Raw genomic sequence first — 17392 nt, forward strand, 5'->3', positions numbered from 1 at the left:
TTTTAAATCTGCTTCTATTTTTTTTGAAGGCTGAGATTGATTTACAAAAGATCCAGTTGATGGCTACTTCTACTTCTGATTTTTGCTGAAATAAATTTCAAATTAGATGAATAGATTTGTTGATTTTTTATGGTTGATGGCTTTTTCTATTTCTAGTTTTGCTAAAGTGAATTGAAATTGGATGAATGGATTTGAAAATTTTTATATTTTGTGATTAATTTAGTTTGGGTATGGATTATAAACTTATGAGTGAATCGGTTGAGGTCCAATCCTCTACCACCACCACCACTACCATTAATTTCGGTCTGGTTTGTTGTAGGAGTAGTTTTGGACTCCATGACAAGAGTTGGTGCAAAGAGTTATAAAAGGTTGAAAAAGTAAATTGAGGTTGAATGTAGGGTAGTTTAGGAATTTTATTAAAAAATCAACAAAAAATTAAGATTTGGATACTTCTGTCATACGGAACCCATCTTTCATGGGTACAACGTTAGTTTTCTTAGTTTATGGGTACTTTTGTCAGTGTTCGTAAACTTCATGGGTACTTTTGGTAGTTTTTCCTATTTATTTTATTAAAATTATAACTTTTCAGAGTGTAAAATTTATCATTTTATTCTTTTGTTATATATATTGAATTGACCAACCAAAATCTCTTGACTTTGAAATAGAGTCACATTGCAGTTAAAATTGCCATCTTAACCACAAAATGGAACAGAAACTTGATTGAATTTGACATCACAAACAAATATTGCTAAATAAATAAAAAATCAATGACATATTATTCATACAACATATCAAATGCATGTGTGCAAACGTGCACAATCTAAATATAAGATAACCTCTAATTTGAGGGCTGGCTGAATTTTACGTAGGCATGTTTAAATTGCTAAAGAGCACTACAAATATTGTACATTGACCTCAATGAACATTTAAGTATATTACTGTACAATACAACTTCTTACAAAGAACATTTCAAAAATAAATGCATTAGAAAAATGAAACTCTTGCCAAGTTATATCCTCAAAGCACAAAACCAATAATTCAAGTGAATATTCCCAAACTGAAGATGCGCCCAAGTCCTAGACATACATATATGATTAGCAAAGAAAATTTAGCAGGAGGTCTAAGAAAGCTCATCTGCCTTGAACTTCGTCAGTGCTGCCTGTGTTTTGGATCACAACATCAAAATAAAAAAGGTAACACATTTATCATACTACAATAAAGAGTAGCCTGATGCACAAACATCCTACGTAATACAGGGTTTGGAGAACGGCCACACCCAAATATCATAGTCTTGGTGTTTTTTTTTCTTAAAAAATTATTTGAAGATGGTTGAAAGGGTATGAATTTGTACCTTGATGTCAAAAACCTTCTCTACAATATATTTCTGTTCAAGAGTAGCACCTTTCTATTGGACCTTATCTGGGTGAATGCATAAAGTTGCTTTTCTGCATACCTTTTTCACCGAAGTGGAAGAGATCATATCTGTAATAGACATTGTTCCCAGTCACATTCTGGCCAAAGAACCTGAATATGAAATTCAGGGTAAGATTTGAGAAATGAAAAATTACAGGAAAGATTTGAACAATAAATTATAGAATTGTTTCAGTAAAAGAAAACAAAATAATGAAACATACACAAGGAAGATGCATCATTTTCCTGTACAATAAAGCTAATAAATATGCTCTAGCATTTGAAATGGAGTAATATGTAAAATAAACAATTAAAAAATAAAATCATAAAATAAGTGAAATTTTTATAGAACTCAAAAACTTCTAAAACAATTTTGACGGGATGAAATAGTAGTTTGCTTCATTTATAACGAATATAAATAATTCAATTGCAAAGATAATTTATCACAACTAGAGTGAACAATAATATTCTAGACAGGATCTGGTCATTCTTGCTTACACTTTCATGCTATAGCTATTCTGAAGCAGGTAATAATTGACTACCCAGTTAAAAACAAAACCAAACAATTTATTGTGTTCATTTCCTTTACACTTTTCATTAGAGTAGTAACTAAGGAGAATGGTGTATTAGCAATACAAAACTATTATCAAAAGAGCATACATCTTGTAATGATGATAGCAAAGCCCGCATATTGGTCTCTTTTCCTGCAGCCCATCTCTTTATCTAAACATTCGTATAATCAGCGATTCTCTGCCACATTAAAATTAATTCACACCCAAAAAAAGTATGAGAAAAAATAAGGTAAAAATCATGAAGACATTATTTGTGTTCTAAGTTCAGAGTATAACAAGTATACGAAATATTACATGATGGGACCCTATATGGATCATTAAACTAAAAGATCTGACTATCAAATCAATTTAGGACACCTAAGGGGCGCATTTAGATAGGTTTTTCAAAAACTTACCTTTAAGAAAAAACTCTGAATTGATTTTCTAAATTATGTCTTGTGTCATTTGATTGGTTCACTCTTGTAGCCGGACCTCCTTTATTGTTGTTGATCTTTGCAGCTAAGTTTCATTTAGTGTCACCAGTATTTATATTGATCTTTCTGGTAGAATTATTCTGCATCTTACCCATGGAAAATTCCTCAAGCTCATCTATCAATGATACATTTGTGCTGTTAAGAGCATGTGGAGCTGCCTTAACAAGAAATACATGAGATGCCTCAAAAGATGTATTTTTCTCCCAAAAAAAATTTGGAGACTAGTTGCACACTTCTCTAGGAGAATTGAGCTCCAGCATGGATCAACTAAGGATAGGACATCAAGAACACTCCACCATTCTCCATGACATAAGAGAAGATCAAAGGGTCATGAAGGAAGAACAACAGAGACAAGGGCGTGACATTGAAAAGATCAAGCAGTACATTGGGACCTCAAGGAGGAGTAGTAGCCGCCATCACTAAGGTGGATTCGTTCTCTTAATTCCCTTTTCTTATGTTATTTTTTTTTTGTTTTCTGTCATATTTTATTGTCTGTTCTCTTGTTCTTGTTACATGATCATCTATGTCTTAAAGATATAAAATGTTCCACATATCTCTCACCTTACTTAAAAGAAAATTTTATTTGAAAAGAATTGAAAGATACATGAATTTCAGGTTTTATAATAAGAATAGTTCAATTATATTGATGTGGTGGCATTGTTTTTGTTTTCTGAATGTATGAATGAACACTGCATAATTAAAGTTGGAATTAAGAATGTTGACTCTTGAAAGAATGTTTCACTCATTAAGAGCTTGGCTCTAACTTTACAAGCTGCCCACCATTCTCCACTAGACTTATACCCACTATCACTACAAGATTAATATTTATTTGAAGGAGTATTTTGGTGAAGGTTTTTAAAAATATCCACAATACATTTTATTTATGACAATTTAAAAAATCTACACTAATAATTAATTAAAATGAAATTTTGAAATAAAACCTAATTTTCCCAATTTTTCAAAATTGAGAGACTGAGTTAGCTGAGAGCATGAGACTGAGTTAGATGAGAGAGAACTCTGCCGTGTAACTTTTAGGGTTCTACCGCCATTTTCGCCATCATTCCCGCTGCCATTTCCGCCGCAGGCAGCGTCACCATTGCCATGTCCGTTCTATACTGTTGTTGCTGCCACAGTGGAGTTTCCACTGCCGTTGTTGCTGCCACCATTTCCGTCACCACTGCCATTGTTGTTGCTGCCGCCGTGCCATGGTAGAACGCTTCTGGATCGATCCACCACCGCCGTGACTGCACATAAAACTTCTTCTTCGATGCAACTTTCTCTCCCTCCATATTTCTCCTTCGAGCTACTGCTGGTACTTCTTCTTCGCTATTAATTTGTTGATATCTCTTCTCTATTAATAAATTTCATTTGCCTCTTTACGTTTCTCTGCATCTTTATTATTTTGGATTTGATTATTTGCTATGATCATAATTCTCTATCTCTCTTTCTAATTTTGAATTATAATTACTTGATTAATTAATTATTCTCTTGTCCTATTAATTTACATTTTGATATGTTCCTGAAGATACAAATTAATTTTCCATTTTTCAAAGTATATTTCAGAGTATATTGTAAACCAAAAGTTCTCTGGGATGCTAAGCATGAGGTTGGTTCTCGTCTGTTGTTTTCTTTCTTTGTTGATTTAATGTGTTCTTATCTCTTGCCTTTTTTGTAACTTCTGAAGACATATATGTTTTGGTTTTGCTTTGTTAAAAGGAAAATGACATGATATTTTGCTAAAAATGTGCTAGAGAGCATGAACTACGAATTTTGTGTGTAGATCTACATTTAAGATCTATATTTGTCTAATTATAATACAGTTTCTTTTTATTGAAAAAGATAAACAGGAACAACAAAAAATGTAACTTCTATGAACAGATCTGGCAATAAAATATTGTTTCACATCCTTTTTTTCTTTACAAAAGAATGAAAGAGTTAAATATATAGGAATTTAAGATTTTGACCCTAAAACCAGCATGCACAGTCAAATTCACTAGTAAATACTAAATAGTAATAGGCTAATAGCTCTCTCTTTTGAGAGTTTCTAGTTATTTTCTATAGCAGTTAAACTTCAACCCCCTCCCTGCGGTTTTATTTTTTTTCCTTGTTTTGATTCAGAGAGCCTCTTCTTATAGATTCCAAGAACACTACTAAGCTTTGATTCATTCTCTTCAACAACTTTTGGGTCTGTTGGGATGCCAAAGAGTGGCTTAACATGAAGCTCCCATATAAGCTTTGGAGCTACTTGATCATATTGATGAGCTTCAACTTCAAGCCATACAGTGATTATAGCCATCTTCTTTGAATCATTGGTTACTATTAGCTGAGTCCCTTATCAGCATATTCATGTGCAATGTATTTTGTTATTGCCCTTGATTCTGCATATATATCTCAATTTGGTTATTTTAATTTCAATGAATAATTATATATAACAAGGATTTAATTAGGTTTATGTGGATATATATTTAAGGAACAAATTTCGGAGCTAGTAAAATTTACCATTTAAGGGAATTTTTGGTATTTCAAACATGGATTAAGTTTCAAATTACATTATCTCAGTTAGTAAACTCAAAATGTAATAAGCACAATGCTTCTTGTAACATTTCTTTCTAGAAAATCACAATAGGAATCTACTAACAGATTACATGATTGCTCAGCTTCCTGTAAGCCAAAGGAGATTTCCTCCACAAACAAAGAACTTTCTGTGCAGCATACAAAATGTCTAGAGGGTCCTCATCTGGTGTTAAATTATGAGCACAAAACATCTGAAGTTGCTGCATTTGGTAAACATTTAAAAGGACCCCATCTTTCATCAGCAAGTTTTTAAATTGATATCCCCAATTTTGTACACTGGCAATACATTTGCATCTGAATATGATGTTCTTAACGAGGGTCCTCCAAAAGAAACTTATGTGGTTGATGATGTTGGAGTGCTTAGCAGAATAACAAGGTCTGATTTGAAGCGCTTGTTATCTGATTTGGAATCAAGGAAGAGTTTCCACATCAACTTTGTCACTGTTAGGAAACTCACGGTTAGTTATAATTTACTACAATTATATGTTTTTATTTTTATTTATTTATGTTAATGCACTTGATATCATGTTATTTTACTTGAAATTGATAGAATGTGAGAGATTAAACGAATTATTATCATGATGTGCTATGAAAGATTAAACAAGTTCAATGCATGCTCTAGGAACATTCACAACCACAGATTTTTTTTGTTTTATATAATTGTTAGAATCCTTTCCTTTAATTGTTAAGAATGACAAGTTGAAGGTAGAAGATAGTTAACAAATAACCACATCTAACAAGTTGAATCTTCACTTTAACTATTGTGATGTGTCATTTGACACTTGTTAGTGAGTTAAACAAATCTCCCAAAGATACTGTTTTTAATGTATTATGAATACTTAATTTGATTCACAAGAAAAACAGCAAAGGGAGAAAAAAAAGAAGAAAAATTGTACAAATAGGACATTCCGGACTGCAAATGTGAATAGAGTTTGGTAAGAAATTTTAATGATCATATTCATTTCAGAAACAGCTTTTGTTGAGATTAATTTCTGGAATTTCACTCCTGAGTAAACCACTCTTGCCTGTGATGATATTGATATATCTCCATTGTAGAGCTACTATTATTACAAATAAATTGTTTGTGCTATTTGCACTAAAGTTGTATACTTGTATGCTATTTTAATGCTGGCTAATGTGCACAATTTGATTTAGGCTGCTTTTTAACCAATGCACTACTTTTTTTGAAACTTCCTAAAATATCACTTTTTGGAATCTAATTACCTTTGTGCCACTTTTTTTTATATTATTATAATTAATTATAATTAAAAATAAAATAACAAATCACTTATCATTTTAGCAAAATAGTGGTATATAGATAATTAGTTTTAAAAGTGTATTTTGATAATAAATTTTAAAAAAGATGGCACATTAGCAAAAAAGCTAATTCAAATTAATGCGTAAAATATATACATGTATGTGAATGCAATCCACCAATGCATGATATTTTATTTAGCTTCTAATTATTCTCTTTCATTTCTTTATTTTTATTTTACAAATTAAACTTATTTATAGATTTAATTTCTGGTTTTATTAGGCATTTATTTGGGTTTCTTCTGTTTCTAGGATTAAAGTGGGTACTGATTTTTCTCTCACCAGTTTCTTGCTATTGCTTTTGATCAAGTGCTTGTTGAGGTAAGATCATAATTATATCCTGTTTTGTTTTAAATATGTTAGAAGTCTATTATAACTTTGTAGTTTATTATGTTAGAAGTTCCATATATATTTTTTAGTAGTACACATGTCTAGTAACTGTTTTTTCCTACTTGAAGTTTAACTAGTAACAATGGATAAATCTTGGATTACTAAGCCACGAAACTCAGATGAATATATAGTTGGTCTAGAAAACTTCTTGGATTTTGCATTTCAACATGGAGAAATTGAGAATAGTAAGATAATATGTCCGTGTCCAAGTTGTGGGTTTCGCAAATGGCATGCTCGAAAAGATGTTAGAGATCATTTACTTTACAAACCATTCCCTAAGAATTATGTTGTATGAAACTTTCATGGCGAGAAAGAAGTAACCAAATTCTCAACAAGTGCACATGTCATGCGCGAGACATTGGCAACTGAACATCCCCTAGATAACATTGTAAATGATGCTTTCGGTGTCCATATGGATTAGGAGAGCGGTAAGGATTCAGGCATGGAAGATTTTGTAAATGATGAGCCAAGAGAAAATCATAGAGACTTTGATGAGTTTCTCAAGGAAGGAAATCAAAAGCTACAGGAAGGAAGCGACTTCACAAAGCTAGAATTCATAGTCAAATTGTATCATATTAAAGTCTTATGTGGAGTAAGTGACAAGGCCATTACCATGATACTTGAGTTGGTGAGGGATGCTTTTAGTTGTGTGAATTTGCGTATGACTTTTGATCAGGCAAAGAAATTAATTCGAAAACTAAGTCTTGACTATGTTAAGATAGATGCTTGCTGATAAACCACTATTTTATGGTTTATCTTGTGTTTAATTGAGTGGTTTTTATCAAGTCTTCACCCACTTATTCATATGATTTGCATGATTTTATAATCCCTTCCTAGTATTGTTTATGATTGAAAACTTGCTTCCTAGAGATCTTTAATTAGTATATTTTAATTCTCCTTTATACCATTCGATGTCGTGATCTGTTTGTTAAGTGTTTCAGGCTTTATAGGGCAGGAATGGCTTAGAGAATGGAGAGGAAGCTTGCAAAAATGGAAGGAACACAAAAAACTAAGGAGATGACCAGCGAGCACCGATGCGCACGCATGGCTCACGCGAGCGCGCGGAATGGAGAAATTTACAGCGACGCGTGCACGTGCCTGACGCGTACGCGTGGATTGGAGTCTGCACAAAAGATGCGCACACGTGGACGACACGTACGCATGACAAGGAAATTCGCCAAATGACGCGTACGCGTGACTTGCGCGATCTACAGAATTAACAGAAAATGTTGGGGGCGATTTCGAGCCGAGTTTTGACCCAATTTTCGGTCCAGAAATACAGAATAAAGCCAGAAAACATACAGAGACTCAACATACATTCACATATTCTCATTAGGATAGTTTTAGGTTTTGATATCTGAATCTAGAGAGAGAATTACCTTTCCTCTAGTTTTTCTTTACATTCATAGTTTATTAGTTTTATGCTTTTGCTTTTGGATATTGAAGAGTCATCACCTCCGTTGAAGATACTATTCTAGTTTGTTTCCTTACTCTTTTCTCTATTTATTCCATATTCTTAATTCTTGTTTAGAGTGGTAATTGGATTATTTTCATGGATTGTTAATGCAAAGGATTACTTTTACTTTTAATTAATTTTGAATTCCTATTTTATTTAAATTATCATGTCTCTTTTCTATTCCAAACTCCCAATAACAAAGATGGTATCCATGTCAATAGAGTAGATTCCCTACTTGACATGGGGGTTGATTAGGAGGAGACACTTGAGTTGGAATGCTCAAGTGGTTAGTTAAATTGGAAGTTGTTGGCTAATTCTATATTTACTAACGCTAGACCTTCCTAAGGGAGAGGACTAGGATTTGCGAATAAGAGTTAGCTCAATCACTTGACTTTCCTTTATTTAGTAAGGGTTAACTAAGTGAAAATAACAACCTCTTTATACTACACTTGAGAAAATTCCAACAAGGATAGAACTTCCAATTAATCATTCCCCTAGTCAAGGCTTTTTAATTAGAATATATATTTCTCTTTTAATTTACAATTATTTATTTTCCGTCATTCAACTCTCAAAATTCTCGGAAAACTCCTGATTAATAACTTAGCACCCTTTCTAGCAACTCGTTGGGAGACGACCTGGGACTCATACTCCCAGTATTTTTATTCTAAACTTTTTGTGACAACCTTTCTAAATTGATGAGGCAGATTTTTGCTGGTTAAGAGCTATACTTGCAACGTTGTTCTATTATATTATAATCTCTTAATTGGTCTAACTTCTGCCACGCATCAGTTTTTGGCACCGTTGCCGGGGAGTTACAATTGTGTGCTAAATGATTAATTAGCGTACATATTTTTTATTTTATTTGCATATTTTATTTTATTTTATTACCATGAGCTATATGTTTCTTTCATTGAATGACGCATTCACTGCCTGATCCGAGCTTAGCTGCATTTGATCCTGAAATTGAAAGAACTCTTTCACGTATTAGGTGAGCTCGGCGCAGGTTAGCCTCAGAGGGTGGTGAAGTGATTGTTATCGATTCACCAGTCTCATCTGAGGGCGAATTTGAACCGCCATCTGAGGAAGAAACAAGCTCTTTTGCTACTGATTCAGTTGATTCACATGCAGATAACATGGCAACACCTAGGAGGATTACTCTCCAGGAAGCTAGAGCTCAAGATTTTACACTGCAGCCATATCAAGTGCATCATCCAACTCTGGCTGCAGATTTTGAGCTGAAGACTGCATTAATTAACTTGATGCCCAAGTTTCATGGCTTACCTGCTCAGGAGCCTATCAAGCACCTAAGGGATTTCCAGACAGCTTGTTCTACTGTTAGGCGTCATGGTGCAAATGAAACTTCTATTCTATTAACCGCCTTTCCGCTTTCTCTTGAGGAAAAGGCGTGGGAGTGGTACTACTCCCAACCTGAAACAACTGTTACCAACTGGGATACGCTCAGGAGAGAATTCTTGGAAAAATACTTTCCAACTGAAGTTACAGACAGACTGAGGAAAGAGATCTCCTGCATTGTTCAAGGAGAATCAGAGACTCTTTATGAGTACTGGGAGCGCTTTAAGAACCTTCTGGACGCATGCCCCCATCACATGATTGACAGGTTAGTGTTGATCAGCTACTTCACTCAAGGCATGAAGCATCGGGATAAAACTACATTAGATGGTGCTAGTAATGGTTCTCTGAAAAAGTACAAGACTGCAGATGAAGCATGGCAACTGATCAGCGACTTAGCTGAGTCTACTAGGAATCACAGGCACAGGAGCAGCCACTCAAAAGCTGTTGCAGAGGTTTCCTCTAGCAGTGAGACTACTGCTCTTACACAGAGCATATGTGAAATGACCAACCTACTGAAGCAATTACAGTTAAATCAACAACAAACTCAACCCTCCCCACCACAACAAAGCCAACAGTTAGTTCTCCAAAGAGTATGCAGAATCTGTGCTGATTATAGTCATTATACTGATGAATGCCCGCAGCTCCAACAAGAAGACAACACTGTGGCAGCTACTCATAACTTCTATGACTGCCCGAATCAAGGATACAATCAACAAGACAGCAACTACAACCAAGGTGGGAACTACAACCAAGGATGGCAGGACAACTCCAACCAGGGATGGAGAGATGATGAGCGGATAATTTATACGCTTTTTGGCATTGTTTTTACATAGTTTTTAGTATAATTTAGTTAGTTTTTAGTATATTTTTTATTAGTTTTTAAATAAAATTCACATTTCTGGACTTTACTATGAGTTTGTGTGTTTTTCTGTGATTTCAGGTATTTTCTGGCTGAAATTGAGGGACTTGAGCAAAAATCAGATTCAGAGGTTGAAGAAGGACTGCAGATGCTGTTGGATTTTGACCTTCCTGCACTCAGTGGAATTTCTCGAGCTATAGAACTCCAAATGGCGCGCTCCCAATTGCGTTGGAAAGTAGACATCCAGGGCTTTCCAGAAATATATAATAGTCAATACTTTGCTCGAGTTTAGATGATGCAAAAAAGGCATTCAACGCCAGTTCCATGCTGCATTCTAGAGTTAAACGCCAGAAACAGGTTGCAAAGTGGAGTTAAACGCCAGAAACAGGTTACAAACTGGCGTTCAACTCCAAGAAAAGCCTCTACATGTGTAAAGCTCAATGTTCAGCCCAAGTACACACCAAGTGGGCCCCAGAAGTGGATTTCTGCATCATTTACTCATTTCTGTAAACCCTAGTAACTAGTTTAGCATAAATAGGACTTTTTACTATTATTTTTACATCCTGAGTTTTATCTTCGGATCATCTTTAGTCTTGGTTACTCCGGTTCCCCTCTGGGGCCGAGACCAATGAACTCCATTTTCACTTATGTATTTTCAACGGTAGAGTTTCTATACACCATAGATTAAGGTGTAGAGCTCTGCTGTTCCTCATGAATTAATACAAAGTACTATTGTTTTTCTATTCAACTCAAGCTTATTCCAATTCTAAGATATTCATTCGCACCTCAATATGAATGTGATGATCGTGACAGTCATCATCATTCCCAAACTATGAATGCGTGCCTGACAACCACTTCCGTTCTACCTTAGATTGAATGAGTATCTCTGGGATTCCTTAATCAGAATCTTCATGGTATAAGTTAGAATCCATGGACGGCCATTATTGAGATCCGGAAAGTCTAAACCTTGTCTGTGGTATTCCGAGTAGGATCTGGGAAGGGATGGCTGCGACGAGCTTCAAACTCGCGAGTGCTGGGCGTAGTGACAGACGCAAAAGGATCAATGGATCCTATTCCAGTATGATCGAGAACCGACAAATGATTAGCCATGCAGTGACAGTGCATTGGACCATTTTCACTGAGTGGACAGGATGTAGCCATTGACAACGGTGATGCCTAACATACAGCTTGCCATAGAAAGGAGTATGAATGATTGGATGAAGACAATAGGAAAGCAGAGGTTCAGGAGGAACGAACGCATCTCTATACGCTTATCTGAAATTCTCACCAATGAATTACATAAGTATCACTATCTTTATTTTACATTTTATTTATCTTTTAATTATTAAATCTCCATAATTAATTGAATCCGCCTGACTGAGATTTACAAGGTGACCATAGCTTGCTTCAAGCCAACAATCTCCGTGGGATCGACCCTTACTCACGTAAGGTTTATTACTTGGACGACCCAGTGCACTTGCTGGTTAGTTGTGCGAAGTTGTGACAAAGAACTAAGATTATGAATGTGCGTATTGAGTTTTTAGCGCCGTTACCAAGGAATGGAACCGTCACGATTTCTGCGCACCAAGTTTTTGGCGCCGTTGCCGGGGATTGTTCGAGTTTGGACAACTGACAGTTCATCTTGCTGCTCAGATTAGGTAATTTTATTTTAATTTTAAGCTTTTTGTTTTGATTATTTTTATTTTTAAAAAAAAATTTTCAAAAAAAATAAAAAACAAAAAAATTTTATTCTATGTTCTTCAGAATTTTTAAGAATGAATTCTAGAGTTTCATGAAGCACGTTGAAGCCTGGCTGGCTGTAAAGCCATGTCTAATTCATTTGGACCGAGGCTTCCACTTATCAGCATATGAAGTTGGATGAAGTATCAGCTATTGTATGTCTGATTTGTATCTGCTGAAGTTTGGCTGGCGATTGGCCTTGTCTAGTGTTTTGGACCGGAGCTTTCACTGAAAGCTTGGCTGGCTAGTGAGCCATGTCTAATTCCTGGACCAAAGCTTTAGACTAACATTGCAGATTCCTGGAATTCTTATAAAAAAAAATTTTTGAAATCCTTATTTTTCTTTTTCAAATTAATTTTCAAAAAATCCAAAAAAATTAATAAAATCATAAAAACCAAAAATTTTATGTTTCTTGTTTGAGTCTAGTGTCAATTTTTAAGTTTGGTGTCAAATTGCATGTTGTTATTTTTCTTGCATTTTCGAAAATTCATGCATTGTATTCTTCATGATCTTCAAGTTGTTCTTGGTAAGTCTTCTTGTTTGATCTTTAAAATTTCTTGTTTTGTGTCTTTTCTTGTTTTTCATATGCATTTTTAATTTGTTAGTGTCTAAAAATTAAAAATCTTTAAGTTTGGTGTCTTGCATGTTTTTCTCTTCTTCAAAATTTTCAAAAATAAGTTCTTGGTGTTCATCTTGACATTCAAAGTGTTCTTGGTGTTCATCTTGACATTCATAGTGTTCTTGCATGCATCATGTGTTTTGATCCAAATTTTCATGCATTGAGTCTTTTTGATGTTTTTCTCTTTCATCATTAAAAATTCAAAAATAAAAAAAATATCTTTCCCTTTTTCACTCATAAATTTTCGAAAATTTGAGTTGACTTTTTCAAAACTTTTTAAAATTTAGTTGTTTCATATGAGTCAAATCAAATTTTCAATTTAAAAATTCTATCTTTTTCAAATCTTTTTCAAAAATCAAATCTTTTTCAATTTTTCTTCATATTTTCGAAAACTTTATGATTGATTTTCAAAATCTTTTTCTTATTTTGTTCTAAACTTTTAAAATCTTTACTAACAATTAATGTGATTGATTCAAAATTTTTAAGTTTGTTAATTGCCTAATAAGAAAGGTTCAATCTTTAAACTCTAGAATCATATCTTTTTAGTTTTTTGTTAGTCAAGTAATCAACTTTGATTTCAAAATTCAAATCTTTTCAAATTTCTTTTTCAAATCTTTTTCAAATTAAGTTTCAATCATATCTTTTTCAAAATCTTTTCTAACTTCTTTTCTAACTTCCTATCTTTTCAAAATTTGATTTTCAAATATTTTTCAATTAATCACTTAACTTTTTGTTTGATTCTTATCTTTTCCAAAACTACCTAACTAATTTTCCATCTCTAACTTTCGAAAACCCCTCTTCTCTTTTTCAAAAATTTCCTTTTTAATTAACTAATTGTTTTAAATTTAATTTAATTTGATTTAGTTTTTCCTTTCTTAATTTTTGAATTTTTAATTTTAATTTTTAATTTAAAAACAAAAATACTTTTATTTTATCTAATTTTCAAAATTCTCTCCCCCTCATCTCTTTCTAATTATTTTATTTATTTACTAACACTTCTCTTCATCTAAAAATTCGAACCCTCTCTTCTTTCTGTGTTCGAATTTATTTTCTTCTTCTACTCACATAAAGGAATCTTTATACTGTGACATAGAGGATTCCTCTTCTTTTCTGTTTTCTTCTTTTTCACATGAGCAGGAACAAGGATAAGAACATTATTGTTGAAGCTGATCCTGAACCTAAAAGAACTCTAAAGAGGAAGCTAAGGGAAGCTAAAGCACAACTCTCTGGAGAAAATCTGACAGAAATTTTCGAAAAAGAAAGAGACATGGCCGAAAATAACAACAATGTAAGGAAGATGCTTGGTGACTTTACTGCACCTAATTCCAATTTACATGGAAGAAGCATCTCAATCCCTGCCATTGGAGCAAACAATTTTGAGCTGAAACCTCAATTAGTTTCTCTGATGCAACAGAATTGCAAGTTTCATGGACTTTCATCAGAAGATCCTTTTCAGTTCTTAACTGAATTCTTGCAGATCTGTATACTGTTAAGACCAATGGAGTTGATCCCGAGGTCTACATGCTTATGCTTTTTGCGTTTGCTGTAAGAGACAGAGCTAGAATATGGTTGGACTCTCAACCTAAGGATAGCCTGAACTCTTGGGATAAGCTGGTCACGACTTTCTTAGCCAAGTTCTTTCCTCCTCAAAAGCTTAGCAAGCTTAGAGTGGATGTTCAAACCTTCAAACAAAAAGAAGGTGAATCCCTCTATGAATCTTGGGAGAGATACAAGGAACTGACCAAAAAGTGTCCTTCTGACATGCTCTCAGAATGGACCATCCTGGATATATTCTATGATGGTCTGTCTGAATTATCAAAGATGTCATTGGACCATTCCGCAGGTGGATCCATTTACCTAAAGAAAATGCCTACAGAAGCTCAAGAACTCATTGACATGGTTGCAAATAACCAGTTCATGTACACTTCTGAAAGGAATCCTGTGAATAATGGGACGCCTCAGAGGAAAGGAGTTCTTGAAATTGATACTCTGAATGCCATATTGGCTCAGAATAAAATATTGACTCAGCAAGTTAATATGATCTCTCAGAGTCTGAATGGATTGAAGGAATCATCCAACAGTACTAAAGAGGTATTTTCTGAAGAAGCTTATGATCCTGAGAACCCTGCAATAGCAGAGGTGAATTACATGGGTGAACCCTATGGAAACACCTATAATCCCTCATGGAGAAATCATCCAAATTTCTCATAGAAGGATCAACAAAAGCCTCAGCAAGGCTTTAATAATGGTGGAAGAAACAGGTTTAGCAATAGCAAACCTTTTCCATCATCCATACAGCAACAGACAGAAATTCTGAGCAGAATCCATCTAGCTTAGCAAATATAGTCTCTGATCTATCTAAGGCCACTGTAAGTTTCATGAATGAAACAAGGTCCTCCATTAGAAATTTGGAGGCACAAGTGGGCCAGCTGAGTAAAAGAGTCACTAAAACTCCTCCTAGTACTCTCCTAAGCAATACAGAAGAGAATACAAAGAGAAAGTGCAAGGCCATTGATTTGACCATCATGGCCGAACCTACAAGGGAAGAGGATGACGTGAATCCTAGTGAGGAAGACCTCCTGGGACGTCCAGTGACCAATAAGGAGTTTTCCTTTGAGGAACCAAAGGAATCTGAGGCTCAATTAGAGACCATAGGGATTCCATTGAACCTCCTTCTGCCCTTCATGAGCTCTGATGAGTATTCTTCCTCTGAAGAGGATGAAGACATTACTGAAGAGCAAGTTGCTAAGTACCTTGGTGCAATCATGAAGCTGAATACCAAATTATTTGGTAATGAGACTTGGGAAGATGAACCTCCCTTGCTCACCAATGAACTGAATGCATTGGATAGGCAGAAATTACCTCAAAAGAAATAGGATCCTGGCAAATTCTTAATACCCTGTACCATAGGCACCATGACCTTTGAGAAGGCTCTGTGTGACCTGGGGTCAGGAATAAACTTAATGCCACTTTCTGTAATGGAGAAACTTGAGATCTTTGAGGTGTAAGCTGCCAGAATCTCATTAGAGATGGCAGACAACTCAAGAAAACAGGCTTATGGACAAGCAGAGGACATGTTAGTAAAGGTTGAAGGCCTTCATATCCCTGCTGATTTCATAATCCTAGACACTGGAAAGGATGAGGATGAATCCATCATCCTTGGAAGACCCTTCCTAGCCACAACAAGAGCTGTGATTGATGTGGACAGAGGAGAGTTGGTCCTTCAACTGAATGGGGACTACCTTGTGTTTAAGACTCAAGGTTCTCCTTCTGTAACTATGGAGAGGAAGAATGAAAAGCTTCTCTCACTGCAAAGTCAACCAAAGCCCCCACAGTCAAACTCTAAGTTTGGTGTTGAACCCCCACATTCAAACTCTAAGTTTGGTGTTGGGAGGTTCCAACCTTGCTCTGATTATCTGTGAGGCTCCATGAGAGCTCACAGTCAAGCTATTGACATTAAAGAAGTGCTTGTTGGGAGGCAACCCAATGTTATTTAATCATATCTATTTTATTTTCTTTTTGTTATTTCGTGTTTTATTAGGTTGATGATCATGTGAAGTCACAAAAACTATTGAAAAAAAAACAGAATGAAAAACAGCATTGAAAATAACACACCCTGGAGGAGAGCAGTCTGGCGTTTAAACGCCAGAAACAAGCATCTGTCTGGCATTTAACGCCAGAAACAAGCACCAAGCTGGCGTTTAACGCCAGAAACAAGCATCTGCCTGGCGTTAAACGCCAGAAACAGGCTACATTTGGGTGTTTAACGCCAGAAACAAGCAGCAGTCTGACGTTAAATGCCAGGATTGCACAGCAAGGGCGTTTTATACGCCTAATTGGAGCAAGGATGTTAAGTCCTTTACCCCACTTGATCTGTGGATCCCACAGGATCCCCAACTTTTTCTTCTCTCCTCTTCACACCTTTTTATTACTCTCTTCCCCAAATACCCTTCACCAATCACCTCAATCACTCTTTCCCATCACCTCTTCACTACTCACATCCATCCTCTCTTCCCCATAAACCCTACCTACCTTCAAAGTTCAAACTAATTTCCCTCCCAAACCCAACCCAAATGGCCGAACCCTACACCTCCCCATACTCCTATATAAACCCCTCATTCCTTCTTCATTTTCACACAACACAACCTTCTCTTCTTCTCCTTGACCGAATACATCTTCTTCCCCTATCTCCTCCATTTTCTTCTTCTTCTACTACTTTATTTCTTCTTTTGCTCGGGGACGAGCAAACATTATAAGTTTGGTGTAGTAAAAGCATAGCTTTTTATTTTTCCATAACCATTTATGGCACCTAAGGCCAGAGAAACCTCTAGAAAGAGGAAAGGAATGGCAATTGCTTCCACCTCTGAGTCATGGGAGATGGAGAGAGTCATCTCAAAGGTCCATCAAGACCACTTCTATGAAGTTGTGGCCAAGAAGAAAGTGATCCCTGAGGTTCCTTTCAAGCTCAAAAAGAATGAGTATCCGGAGATCTGACTTGAGATCCAAAGAAGAGGTTGGGAAGTTCTCACCAACCCCATTCAACAAGTCGGGATCCTAATGGTTCAAGAGTTCTATGCACATGGATCACTAGGAACCATGATCAAAGTGTGAACTCGAATCCAAAGCATTGGC

The 17392-nt window shown here is 35.3% G+C and overlaps 1 long non-coding RNA gene and 1 other non-coding gene across 8 annotated transcripts; one reads left to right on the forward strand and one right to left on the reverse strand.

Annotated features, from left to right (window-relative positions):
- The first annotated feature begins 3395 nt into the window (after nt 1–3395).
- On the forward strand, nt 3396–8298 carry LOC114925302 (uncharacterized). Of its 7 annotated transcripts, none has more exons than XR_011872216.1 (4): nt 3396–3767; nt 4009–4061; nt 4591–5487; nt 6596–8298. It is a non-coding gene; the product is annotated as an uncharacterized lncRNA (long non-coding RNA). The 7 variants fall into 7 exon arrangements; XR_011872219.1 differs by having other exon boundaries at nt 4019–4061; XR_011872221.1 differs by having other exon boundaries at nt 3399–3767; nt 5113–5487.
- Nucleotides 8299–14419: 6121 nt separating this feature from the next.
- Nucleotides 14420–14523, reverse strand: LOC112752644 (small nucleolar RNA R71). Its single transcript, XR_003177070.1, has one exon. It is a non-coding gene; the product is annotated as a small nucleolar RNA R71 (small nucleolar RNA).
- Between the last annotated feature and the right edge of the window lie 2869 nt (nt 14524–17392).

Source organism: Arachis hypogaea, chromosome 15 (genome assembly GCF_003086295.3).
Source record: "Arachis hypogaea cultivar Tifrunner chromosome 15, arahy.Tifrunner.gnm2.J5K5, whole genome shotgun sequence".
Taxonomy (NCBI): domain Eukaryota; kingdom Viridiplantae; phylum Streptophyta; class Magnoliopsida; order Fabales; family Fabaceae; genus Arachis; species Arachis hypogaea.